The sequence below is a fragment of the Protopterus annectens genome, chromosome 7.part0, assembly GCF_019279795.1.
Source record: "Protopterus annectens isolate FY-2018-M chromosome 7.part0, PAN1.0, whole genome shotgun sequence".
NCBI classification, from domain to species: Eukaryota; Metazoa; Chordata; order Ceratodontiformes; family Protopteridae; genus Protopterus; species Protopterus annectens.
Genome location: NC_056739.1, coordinates 118,223,794 through 118,238,161, shown reverse-complemented (window position 1 = coordinate 118,238,161; position 14,368 = coordinate 118,223,794).

The window sequence follows — 14,368 nt, the reverse complement described above, 5'->3', positions numbered from 1 at the left end:
ACCCAGTTTTCATTGTGTTCTTAAATTTTGTGGCTTTTGAGTTGCCTGCCCCTACTATAAATCTCATTTTGGACACTCCTCTCAGTCCCATCTTATCAGCTCATTCTACTGAGTAGAGAGATGTCATTTGGGAAGGCCCACCCACTTAGTTTTTCAACCTTAAAGTATCTTGTTTCCTCCCCTCCTACTTAACCTAAAAATAAATAATGAAATAAAAATTGAAAAAAAAATGCATTTTATTCATCTGCTTTTACTGTATTTGTGTTTCTTCCTACTTTATTACTTTATTTTGCTTTTACTGCTTGTTCTTAAAAGTATTTAATTGCATTTATTCTGCTGCATTTACTATTGCTTGTTAGTAGCCTGATTAAATTGTAACCACTATTCTAAGCCCTTTGGTTTAAGTACTTGGGCTTCAGGCCAGTTGTTTTACATTAGGGAAGGTTTGTGGTCAACCTCTTGTGGCAGGAATGGTAGCTTACATCCTTCTAAGTTGGGAATTGCTGGTTGAAGGCTTAGTTTGTCTGTTATTCTAAAAGTGTCTTAGTCCTGGTTTAAGCCCTTGGGCTTCAGGCCAGTTATTTTACATTAAGAATGTTTGTGGTCTACACTCGTGTAGGAGGAGAGGGTAGATTCTGCCCTTCTGAGCTGGGAATTGTTGGTTGAAGGCTTATTGTGCCTGCTTATTTGAAGTGTTTCTTTCTGAAATTGGTGCTCTTTGTTTGCTGTAGCATAGACTAGATTCAGACCTGATGAATCTAGCTCTGTTTGTATAACTTGAACTCTAATCCAAGCCATCTTTTATGGGACAGGGTATTCACTGCTCCAAAGTGGCAGGAGTGTGCAGTTAGAACTCATCTGATTGAAGGCTGCTAGAAGAGGGCTCAGTGTTGAGCTTTTTTATTGGTTAATTGGCTAATTTGTTAAAATCAGTTTGCTCTTGTTTGCTACTGCTATATTTAAGTGTGAATCTGTTCTTCTGTGTTAAATCAACCTAAACAAATTTTAATTATCTTTAGCATAGTCTCGTTACAGATTTTGCTGTATCCAGATCTGTTTGTGTGATTCCTGTGTTTTCTGCTGTGAAGACTGGTAGAGAAGGGTGAAGGCTGCCAGCCTAGCCAGACAGAATTTTGCAGATAATTCCGTCATTTGTAAATATGAATGTAAACTACAGGCTTGTTGTCTTAAATGTAAAGAAATACTGTTACATGTGGAACCGGAAATAAATATGATAACAGTGCACTCTACTGACCAAAGTAAAGCATGTGGTGACACTTTGAAGTAGACAGTGATGCCGAAATGTCAAGCTGAAGAAATTCTTTCTATTGTTTTAACCAACAGTTAAATTGCTAAATTTAAACAAGCAAATGTATTTTTATTGCTCTGCTCCTGACCAGCTGCAAAATAACAAAAGGTGTAAAAGAATGTAGATGCAGTTTCTGTTGGTCTGGGACCACCAGGAAAGTGTAAAAGAAATGATGTAATGTTTATCAGAACTGCAGTTTCCATTTAAACAGAGAATCAGAAGGCATTAAGCATTTTGTCTTGATCATCCAACTCACAGAACTGCCTCTTGCTCACATGTAAGTTATCTTAGACTTGTTTTCTTTTAGAGATAGCTAGAAATTAGAAGGTTTAGACTGTTTTTCTGTGATGTCAGAACTGTACTACTGAATTATTTTAAGTATTTCTGTGTGATCTCTGAACTCTTGACTAGCCCTGTGTAGTAGAAAGTATTGTCTTGTGTTTTTATTATTAATTATTAAATATTTTATAACCTTTCAACTGTGGTTATTTTGTGTAGAGATAATTTAAGCTATAGAGTACATTGCATATTTATAGAGTTTACTGACCAAGTCACTCTAATAAGCCTTGAGACTGTTTAGTCATACTACCAATTGGATAATAATATTGCACAATAATAATTGGACACCCTTTTAAGGGTCTTTGAGTAGCTGATATTTATTAGCTGGATGGTGGCATAGTACTACTGTATAGTCTGGGTAAAAGGGGCACAGCTGGAGAACCTGTGCCAGTCTTCCCCAGAAGTGTCTGTGTGGTTGTATAAACTCTTATCTCAAAATGTGTGTGTCAACTACTTGGGCAGGGACACAAAGCACTGGTAGGACAGAGAGGGTGCTGGAAATTTTAGCTTGCCCAGTTAGGCTGAGATCTGGACCCTATAGCTGTGCCAGTGGGGAGTCTTATTGGGGATCTGGAGAGCAAGGGAGAGACCAGCTTCAGACTGACTGTGATCTCTGTGTGCTCTTAAGGGAAATTGCACTTTACTGTATGTATTTGTTATCCTTTCCTCTCATATGGGATGCCCTCTCTGGTGTTAGTGGTGAGGATTGAGGCTCCTTGATTGCTAGGTCAGGGCATGGGCATCACACCTGCTATGCCATCCTGTGTTGGCAAAGGCCTGCCTGCACTTAGTGGGAGTAAATGAACAAGTTGGAACTGGTCTGGCATAGGGTGTTGAGCTAAGAGCTCAGGGACAAGGGCTGATTGGTCAATTCCAATGTTTATATTTTATTTTCATTTTTGTGGTATTTAGACCCGAGTTTGCATGGGTTTGTGCTTGTTTGCACGTAGTGCACCACCTCTGCACTGTTTTAACCCTTTGCAAGGTATCTCAGCTGCATTTTTTCCCTTACCAGCACTACTGTGTAAGTGAGACCCTCACTTTCAGCTACTATATTGATTTTATCCAGCCCTACTCACACCTATCAGTACTCTCTCCTCAGATAGTACCCACTCTACTATCCCTGAACTCTCTTCAACAGATTCTGAGAACCATGGACAGACAATTTCCTATGGTTTCTCCTGCTGGTCTGGTTGATATGGGCATCCTGAGACAGTGTAACAACTGCCTTATGTACACGAACAACCCTCTACTACTACCACCCAGGAACACAATATGTGAGAGATGCAATTACATTAAGAACCTAGAATCCTTGCTGTCTCAGTCACAAGCCATTACATCTGGCACTGAGAAGGTTGTCTGCACAAGCACTATGAACACCACACCTCTAACACCACCCACACCTGTACAACACACTGCTACATATGTGGAGGTTCTCATAAAAACAAAGAGACCTCCAAAGCAAAAAACACATGCACATCATAACCCACAGCACCAAGCATCACACACAGTACACATGCCTGTGTCTCACAACCTCTAAGGCCCAGCCACAAACCCAACATACTAGTCATAGGAGACTCTATCATAAGACACACAGATGTGCCCCTCACCAGGCTAGACAAGGAGAAAGTCAAGGTAAGTTGCTTGTCAGGTGATAGAATCTGCCATATCATGCACACAGTCAAGTCTCTTAATACCAGGTACTGTTATGACTCTGTCATAGTCCATGTTAGTGTGAATGACTTGAAACATACCTCTCTAGACTATATGAAGAGAGACATGATTGAGCTCGTTGAATATGCCCCCCAGGCAGGTATACCCCTAGCTTTAAGCAGCATCCTATCATCATCCAGAATGATGCCTCAATACAAACAGAAGATGATTGACTTTAACAGTTGGCTTAGTTTCTGGGGTTATGCCAAGGGGATCTAGTACATGACAGTCTGGGAGGACATGACTGACAGACCATGATGCTTTGCCAGAAATGGCCTTCATCTGTCTACCCTGGGCTTCAGGCTTCTAGCAAAGGCTCTTGCCTCCCTCATATAACCTTTTTTAGGCAAAGTCATGAGCACAAAATTACCAACATGAAAAATTCTTCTATATAAAATTTAAAGGTCATGCTTCTAAACGCTAGGATTTTTAAAATGAAACTGCATTCATTTCAAGCATTCCTTACCCTGGAGGTTGCTGACATTTGTGCAGTCACTGAAACCTGGTTCAAAGCTGCAGAGAGCACCCTAGCCTTACCAGATTACTCATCCTACCATACTTTCAGACCCCAAACGGAGGGCTATAAAGCCAAAGGGGGTAGAGTTTCAATATTTATCAAAGACACACACACAACTCCAGGCTGGTCAAACATTATAACATGCAGGAGACACTACAAGTGCAATTAACTGTTGACAAAACACCTGTTCAAACCATAGATAGATGCAGACCCCCAATCATGGCTCAGGACGCCTATTCCACCTATCTGGGCTAACTTGAATCCAACAAGATTCAACCTTCTACCCTGATCCTGGTTGACTTTAGCTACCCAACCATAAGGTGCAAGACCTATACTAACCCAAACAAGAATGGCCAGAAATTCCTCGACTTCACCAATCCCAATGCATCAAACACCTGTCCTATACAGATAGGCTAAAAGCCCTGTCCCTCTACTCAGTCTCATACAGACTGCTCAGAGGTGACCTGTGCCTGGCATTCAAGGCCATCTAAGACCCAGCCTTGATGAAGTTGCTGCATATTCATAAGTCAAACTCCAGTCATACAATCCGCATGCAAGGCCTCAAGCTGTTTGTGGCATTAATCGAACTTGTTGGTGTGATGGGGGTGTCTGAGACACAAACCTATCTGTGGAATAGACTCAGTCTCCATGTCAAGCAGAGTATATCTCAAGCCCTCTTTAAGAGGAACCTGGATGACTGGATGGGAAACAGAAAATACACCCCTGGGATCCCACCTGTGTCCTTGTTGGACAGGGGAAACAGGTGCTGACTTTGTAGGAACATGGGCAAAATTCTTGGCTAGGCTTATAAGGCCTCCGGGCCAATAACCTAGTATCATCCCATGAACCTATGAACCTAAGTAGTGTTAGACTGCAGCTGAAGATCATATAAATGGGTGTAGTTCAGATAGAGTGAGAGAATATATCTATTCTCTTAAAGGAAAACTTACTTTAGAAGCCAAAAATATTTTTCTTTATTGCATCTTTGCTTTCTAAGTTATTTAATACATCAGAGTTAATCTTGGTACTTCTTATAAACATTTAATGTTTTTCCACAAAATGGCTGACATGAGTTTGTTTTAGTGCTTTATTGTCCCTTTCCCAGAATCCATTTCAAGTCTCTTTTATAATAGTCAAGCTAGACAAAAGTAAGTGATGATATCTTCCTATTCCACTGAGATACAGTAGTAGCAATGTGAGTCATTTTTATCTTACACGTTCTGTAACAGGAATACTTGCATTTGTTTCCCTGAATGACTATCATATACATTTCTGTCAGAGCTTGTTTTGCACTATTCATGAAAGCTATACAGTTCTAGCCAAATATATTAGCTAAAGTGCAGGCTTTTGTAAGGCCTGGCATTTTCTAGTCTTATAAACATGGACAACAGACCAATTCCACAACTCTTCCTGTGGTTTCAAAGCTACCATTGCAATACAAGAACTGTAAATGAACACTTCAAATAACTGGTTCTGTTATTCACCTGTGTCTACAACAGTAGGAAGATTAGTGTTTTCTGTCTTTCTTTTCCTTTCTTTCTTTCTTTTTTTCTTTCTATTTGTTTTTGTTGTTGAAAAATGGGCTAATATTTTTTGCTTTTTGCTGTTTCCACTCAAAAGTATCTTAGAAGTAGAGTGCAAAAGGCCCAGCTATCTATTCCTGAATTTGTGTTATGATATTTTCTTTTAAACCGAGGCACGCGTCTTCATCTGTTACATCTTCCCACTTCTGCTGCATTGCTACTCCTTGATTTGTTATAGTGCAGCACACTAACACTTTATCAAAATCATAATCCTTGAGCATGACAAATCAGCAGTTCTGTGTGTGGGACTAACACTATTTTATATAAGACTGTCGTATTATAAAAAATGTGTCTTACAAATGGATCACTATACAAAACATGATCTCAACTATTAGGTTTGCAATCTTTTTAGATGCTTAAAGTGAGATATTCTTACTGAAACTTGAAATCATGCAGGACAAATCATGCCACCTTATCAAAATTAAGACTCTCTGATGGGCAATGTTTTTTGCTGATATTAAGATGTTTGCTCTGAGAGTATTGATGGAGAAGTACAGAGAAGGTCAGAAGGAGTTGCATTGTGTCTTTGTGGACCTAGAGAAAGCATATGACAGGGTGCCTAGAGAGGAGTTGTGGTATTGTATGAGGAAGTCGGGAGTGTCGGGGAAGTATGTAAGAGTGGTACAGGATATGTACGAGGGTAGTGTGACAGCAGTGAGGTCTGCGGTGGGAGTAACAGATGCATTTAAGGTGGAGGTGTGATTACATCAAGGATCAGCTCTGAGCCCTTTCTTATTTGCAATGATGATGGACAGGCTGACAGACGAGATCAGACAGGAGTCCCTCTGGACTATGATGTTTGCAGATGACATTGTGATCTGTAGTGAGAGTAGGGAACAGGTGAAAGAGACCCTGGAGAGGTGGAGATATGCTCTAGAGAGAAGAGGTCAGCAGGACTAAGACAGAATATATGTGTGTGAATGAGAGGGAGGATAGAGGAATGGTGAGGATGCAGGGAGTAGAGGTGGCAAAGGTGGATGAGTTTAAATACTTGGGATCAACAGTTCAGAGTAACAGTGAGTGTGAAAGAGAGGTGAAGAAGAGAGTACAGGCAGGATGGAGTGGGTGGAGAAGAGTGTCAGGAGTGATTTGTGACAGACGAGTACCAGTAAGAGTAAAAGGAAAGGTCTACAAGAGGGTAGTGAGACCAGATATGTTGTATGGGTTGGAGACAGTGGCAATGACAAAAAGGCAGGAGTCAGAGCTGGATGTGGCAGGGTTAAAGATGTTAAGATTTGCACTGTATATTAGAGGGTCAGCCCAGGTTGGAAGGTTTGGAGACAAAGCCAGAGAGGGAATATTACATTGGTTTGGACATGTGCTGAGGAGGGATGCAGAGTATATTGGGAAAAAGATGCTAAGGATGAAGCTGCCAGGTAACAGGAAAAGAGGAAGGCCTAAGATAAGGTTTATGGATGTGGTGAGAGAGGACATACAGGTGGTTGGTGTGACAGAGCAAGATGCAAAGGACAGGAAGAAATGGAAACAGATGATCCGCTGTGGTGACCCCTAACGGGAGCAGTCAAAGGAAGAAGAAGAAGATTAATATGATTTAAATGTAGTATCACAGATTTCTTATTTATGTATTTATTTTATTTTATTTATTTATTGTAAAATGTCAAGACATTTACCATTTTTCACGCCACCCAGACAGAATTGCCAAAATCAGTACTGCACTGTTGAAACAGAGACAGGTAGCAAACCTATCAGCCAGGTGCACTGATATTGTTTTTGTTTCCAGTGCAATAATGTCAGAGGAACACAATTTCACAATAGTCTACTTTTTTTGACCTGCTGATCTCAGTAGGACTGATTGGGTATGTAAGACTGGGGGCAGTATCTGTCTGTCCGGGAAAACTATACATTTCCCCATGAGTGTGCAACGTCATGAAGGTGGAGACAATTTCTTCTGAAGTGGAGAAGTTAAGCTTAAAAAATTAGGTCAGCTTTCCCTTCCTTTTATTCCAAGGCAAGGAAATGAAAGTTTTAGAAAGTACAGCTGGGTTTCTGTTACCTAAACAATATTGGAACCATTTTGCAGGGAAAAAAGATGCCTAACAGCTGAGTTAAATTCTAGGAGAAGATTGACTTTTTCTTTAAATAATGAAAGAAACCATGATCTTTCATTAAGTTGTACTCCCTCAGGTTTTATAATTGCTGAGTACTTTTTAAATATAGGTCTAGCATCTTCTGAATGGCAAGTGAAATCCATGATCATTTTGCTCTAGAACCTTTACGCAAACTGTGCTGTGCATGGCTCCTTTGTCAGCTGTCCTGTGCATGGCTAGCATCACTGAATTCTAGCTTATATTTTCTCATATTATTATTATTATTATTGCTTGTTTTGTAAATGCTTATTTAGGTACATTGTAAACTGATGGTCACGTCCAGTACTGTCATTACTCTAATGTCTATGTTCATTTAATATTTTACAACCTTTCTCTAAACTCTTTCCACATTTGATGACTAGTCTTTAAATCTGGCTTAAATTATATATTTAAACTGTTTGCTTGCTTTGTATGCAACATTTCTAATGATACACAACCAAATGGGAATTTAGAATAAACTAAGTCCTGTTTTATTGCAAACTTTCTCTGGACAGGAACTCAGCTAAATACGGCATGCACTAAATTTTATAGACAAATCTGATTTCATAAAACAGTTGAGGGATTTGACAAAACAAATGCAGTTAGATAAAAAGAGCCACAAACAAGGACTGTTTACAGTGGTGCTAGCATCTCTCTACAATTTCTGTCCGATAGTCTTCACAATAGCAAGTTTGAATCTGACACATTAACAAAGCTAGTTCTGTTACTCTACCTGGAAATATTTCTGTTCCACTTCTAAGGTAACATTAATTTAAACCAGTGAAAATTAAAATGGGCAATTAGGGTTAAAATTAATTATCTGGCAATTGCACCTGTAAGTCTGTGTCTACACTTCCCCATTAACATTCATTGTATTTGTTAAAACATTGTTCAGTCAAAAGAACATAATGTCCCTACAGCCCACTTTCAAACATCAAACCACCCTTCATGGGTGGTGAGGTGGAGCCCTCACAAACCCTAGTGTTTATATCCCCCTAGTATATATATTTATATGTGTGTATATATATATATATATATATATATATATATATATATATATATATATATATATATATATATATAAACCTTATATGTCTGTCTGTGTGTATATGTATGTATATATATATATATATATATATATATATATATATATATATACATATATATATATATATATATATATATATATATATATATATATATTTATATTATAAACACATATACATGTGTGCGTGTGTGGGTGTGTGTGCATATTAATTTAAAGTAACTCTGCAGTGCAGAAAGGGAAGCCCCCAACTGATCTTTTTTAAATAAACAGTGACCATGCTGTATCTAATATTCAATCCTTTGATTTCCACTAACAGGTTATTTTTCAGCCATCTGCTTTCAGGATATTAGCTGATGATCAACTGGTTCTTAGCCACTGGTAGGGAAACATCTGTGTTCCGTCTTATGAAAGAATGCAAGGATACTGAAGTCAGAAAATATTCTGTGAGGTTATTTTAATCGTAAAACAAAAACTCATAGGCATTATAGAATCCTACAAGTGGCAAATTACATTGTGATTTATTCTAACATATGAGTACTTAATCATTACACAATCAATTTACTAACATTTTAAAACTATGCATCCTTTACTAACGCTTGCTCAATTAAAAATTCAGTGCCATAGTTCAGGCCCCATCTCAAATTAAACCCATTGTGTACCTTCATGGTTTACAAGCTGGAAGACAGAATTGTGTGTTAGTAAACAAAAGCATATTATTTACTGCTTCTATCTCTTTTTACCCCTTTCTTTCAGCAGTGCAGTTCTCATTGCAGTTGAATTTGCTTAATACTTTAAATAGCTATTGTGTGTGACTTTGGCTACCAAAGTGCCTGGATATTGGCTGAGCACTGAAATTCTATAAATGGTTATAGACAATGTGACAGTTCTTAGTGGCTGTTATATGCCAGTGGAAAGAAATGTCTACATATGCCTGGACCATGAGTAATAACCCATTTAAAAATGGTGTCCAATAGCTTCCAAGCTTTTAGTCAAGGAGCTTTAAAACAATACTACGCAGGTGATCATGGGAATCATAAGATGCCTAGTAGCCATACACACCATTAAGTAGATACATTAAAACTTCTTGCCACCCTCTCTGAGCCCTTAATAGTGCTCACCCCCCAAATCGAGCACATGCGGGGGGACATGATAACCCTAGCGTATACTTACATCTCGCCATTCAGTCAGTAAGGTGGGACAACCTATTGTACATATTTTTCCACTAGCTTTTGTTCAATAGAAACTGACAAAAAAGAACTGGCACACCTAATTGTAAACCATCACTCTGGCTAGGACAGTCATGGCAGCTCATGCTTCTGGAGAATCAGATTTAAAGTAGAACACTGTGCCACCAAACATTGTACCAGTAAATATTAAAACTAATAAGATGACAATGCAAATTGGTGAGTTAACAGTATTACATAAAAACACTGCAGAAGGAGGACAAGACTCCTGCTCCCCCACCCCCCACAGGTTGATATAGTAATTCAGAACTTTTACAACCCTCTCTGTATAGGGAAACTTCGTTGCCCACACAGTTCCCTGATATCATGGAAATAAGGGCATATTTTTCAGTGAAACATGGAAGTCAGTAAAAAGAGTGACTTTTGCGGTTTCATTCACACACACTGTGATATTCAGCATGCATCACCAGACAACCCAACCAGACTCGCAGCCTACGTGTTACAGTCTGGTTACACAGGAAGGGCAGAAGGTGCATTCCTGCCTGTACCTCCTTGAGCTCTCATTCTGAAAACTGAAATTTTCATTTTAAATAGAGATGTTTTTCTCCATTTTTTTCTCCTCCAATTAGGTTCCTGTAAGAAGCCAAAAGATGACTGAAAATTTCATGCCAACAAATTTTACTTGTCAAACTGGACGACATTTTCTTTCATGTAATAACAGTGAAGTTGTGGCTAATGTTTTTGGGTACATCTCTCACTTTCTTAGTCTTAGGTTCACTGATCTGTTTTATCAACTTGAATAGCATGGTAATTGATTTTAATTTTGTCTCCCATGATAAAAATCTTTCTGAAATGAGTTCTTCACATCAGTCCTTGTAAGATGAATGTTGTTCTCTCCTGTAACTTTAACTTTGTTTTAGAAAAGGCCTCTCCTTAAGCCTGTGTATTCTGTTTCTTTAGAGCATTTTACCTGAATGACAGTTTTTCCGCAATCACCTTAGCTAGGATAGATTCAGAGTTTCAGGCTGTTATATAGTTCATAGGTTCATAAGTGTTTCCTAGACTAATGGCCACAAGGGCCTTTTTAAACCTAGCCATGCATTCCAAATATCTGACAAGTGCTGGTACCCTTGAAAAAGTGTAAGCAGGGGCTTGGGAGATGAACCACTTACAGATTGCCTGTGTCTGTTAGAGACATTGGTGCCAAGCTAGGGGTGAATTTCCTGTTCTCATCCAATTGTCCAAGTTACACTTGAATTGGGTTAGGGAGGAACTCTGCTTCACATGGATGGGGAGCCTATTCCAGAGACAGGGTAGTCTCTAGGATACATACCTGTCTTTTCAGCAGGTCCTATTTATATCACAGGTAAAGTTTAAGTCTTTAGAATGGGTAATATTGCTGCTGTTTGTTTTGCAGATATGCAGGAGATCCATCAGAGTGGGGTCTTACAATGCTCTGTATTCCAGGCATAGGCTATGATCCTATGATAGATATCCCCTCAGCAGCCTGTAGGAGACAGAATAAATGGATAGAGTCTTGAGGTGGTCTGCATAGGACAATTTACTTATGCCCTGTATTCTTTCAGTGAGGAACTTCTGTGGACATTCCATTTGTTGGATATACCTGGTTAGTATGTGTGTTAAGCGCCTTCTCCAAGTACTTCCTGATTTCATGTTATCCAGCCTCACTGTCTGATTTCATAGGTTAGTACTAAGCTAACAGCCCTTGCAAGCCATTTTAAGGCTAGCCAATTATCTCTTGTGAGACTCAAACCCTGCCCCTTGTGTTTGCAAGGCAAACACCTTAACCATTAGGCCACCCTCCCAACCTATTGGCACATAATGGGGCATTGCACTCAATGATAAGTCTGATGAATGCCGAATACAGTGGAACAATGGCTTTCTTGGACCTAGATGTCATAAATTTGTTTATAAGTTGTGCAGCATAGAATGATTTCCTCACCACTGTAGATACGTGATGGTCAAAGGATAAATTACTGTCTATGTGTGTTCCTAAGTCCCAGACTACTGGGTCAACTCCAAGGGGTGTGTTGTTAACATGATAGTTACCAGGGGTGGATGACTTTCCGAAGGATACTGTTATGCATTTCTTGGTATTTAATTTTAGTCCATGGTTCTGACACCAGCTGTTTGTCTGTGTCAGCCCTTCCTGGATAATATTTGTGTCAGTGTGGGATTCAATGACAGCTCCTAATTTGCAATCATCTGAAAATTTAGTCAGCCAGAGACCACTGACATTGGTCTTGACTTCAGAGAAGTAAATGCCAAAAAGGAGCAGTCCAAGGACTGATCCCTGAGGGACTCCACTTGTGACTGGCCTCTTTCTAGAGGTGGATTCCCCATTTCTAACTTCCAGTGTCCTGTCTATGAGCCAGTTGGCTATCCACTGGGTGACATATGGGTTTATACCTAACCTCTTGAGTTTGTCAACAATGTAAGAGTGGGGTATATCAAGGTAGGCAGTGTGAACCATTTTGCCCTCATCCATTGCTTTGATGACCTTCTCAAAGAAGTCCACCAGGTTGAGTAGGCATGACCTATCTTTGATGAAACCAAACTGGGTTGAGTCCAGTGTCTAGAGGTGTATTATATCATTATTGATTATTTCCATAATAATTCTTTCCATGATTTTGCATATAAGACTAGCGAGACTTACAGAAATGTAGTTTCCAGGGTCTGTAGATGGCCCACCTTCACACAGACAGAGGACTGCTGCTGTTCTCTATTCATGAGGCACAAAGCCTGTTCCAAGGTTACAGTTAAATAGCAGTTCCAGAGGGCCTGATAGGTCATGTTTCATGCTATTTAGAAGGCATCCTGGGATATTGTCTGTGACCATTGATGCAGTGTTCTTGGCCTTAGAGAGCATTAAGGACCTGTCCCCTAGTGACAGCAGGGGGAGCTACATTTGATGGTATTTTCTGAGAGAAGGTTGAGGGGGAGAGAGGGGTAAAGTTGGATCTGAATTTATCTCAGTAAAGGTGGCATCATTTACAACGAGCTCTGCACACAATTGTGTATTGCCTTTGAGGTTTCAGACATAGCTAAAGAATGCCTTGTGGTTGTCCTTGACCTGGGAGGCCAGATTTACCTCAAATTTGGCTTTGGTAGACTTTATTTGCCCTCCAAGTTGTTTGTTTAGTTTGACAGTGCTTTTATCTTGCTGGGCGCTGCACCTCCTAATTTTGCCATGATCTTCTTCCTTCTGTTGTACAGCCTATAGATTTTGTGACAGATGTATACATTTCAAACATTATACAGTTTTCCATAATCATGTCTCCCTTTCTTCTAACTTTTCGTGAATGGCAAATTCCCGTTGGGCATTGTTTTGAATCAAAATATTCAGCTTTGTTCCTGTTTTATCCTCAGTATCCAAGGGAACACATATTATGCTAATTAGAGCCTACTAAAAAACAAACACACTTCTTCTTTCGGCTTTTTCCCGGTTAGGGGTCATCACAGCGGATCACCTGTCTGCTCATGATTGGCAGTGGAGTTTTACGGTGTTGAGTTGACAGCCCGGCACCCAACCTTCCACAGAAGGCACACACATGCACACACTCACACCTAGGGCCAAGTTAGAGTGTCCAATCTACCTACAGCAGTCTTTGGGATGTGGGAGGAAACCGGAACACCCGGAGGAAACCCAAACGACCACAGGGAGGACATGCAGACTCCGCACAGAAGGCACCCCAGCCAAGAATCGAACTGGAGAGCCTCTTGCTGTGAGGAGGCAACACTAACCACTGCACCAAAAAACAAACACACTAAAGGCAAGAAAATGCTGAAAACAAGAAACCATACAACCAAAATAAAACAGTTTGCCTAGAACATGGAATAAATAGCAGTTCAGGTGCCCACAACAGAGTAAAGGAAAAGTTTTAATGAACTTTAGCTAAGCACTTTAATCTTATAGTTGAAGGACTTTCATCAGACCTGAATGATGACTCTGAAGACACATTTTATAGTATAGCTGTGTAAGGTATTCAACCATAACCCTTTCAGTCTCTACATCATTAGTTGCCTCCCTTCACCTCCCTTAGTTTTGATGATAGTTTGTTACATGTTGTTTATCTGTTGTATTGTCATTCAATGGATACATCTATGGGAAGTGTGTGGAGATGACCTTATAGCCAAAAGGAATCTGTTCTGCACTTAAAAGCCATTAAACTGAAGAATTGAAAAAATATATAAGTCTGTTAAAATGCTACCATGTAGCCTTAATTGGCTGCACTATGTGTTAGGGGTAAGGTATATTGGTAAAGTCTGCTATGGTCACCATGCTTGCCTTGAAAAAGGCGTCTTCTGTGAGTGCTTCTGCTTTTGTGATTAGTGGCAGAGAATGACCAGTAAACTATAATTCTGGACAAAGATGATGGTTCATATGCCATGTTTGTAATCCACAGAATGCTTGCTTTTTTAATGGACATTCAGAATGAGATCCAGTTATGGTTACTCCACCCGAAAAAAGCTGGGCTATCATTCTTTGTCGGGCAGTGGAAGGTGGCCTGGATATTCAGTCATGGAGATAACCTGCTTCTATGCAAAATTGGGAAAGAAGCAATTT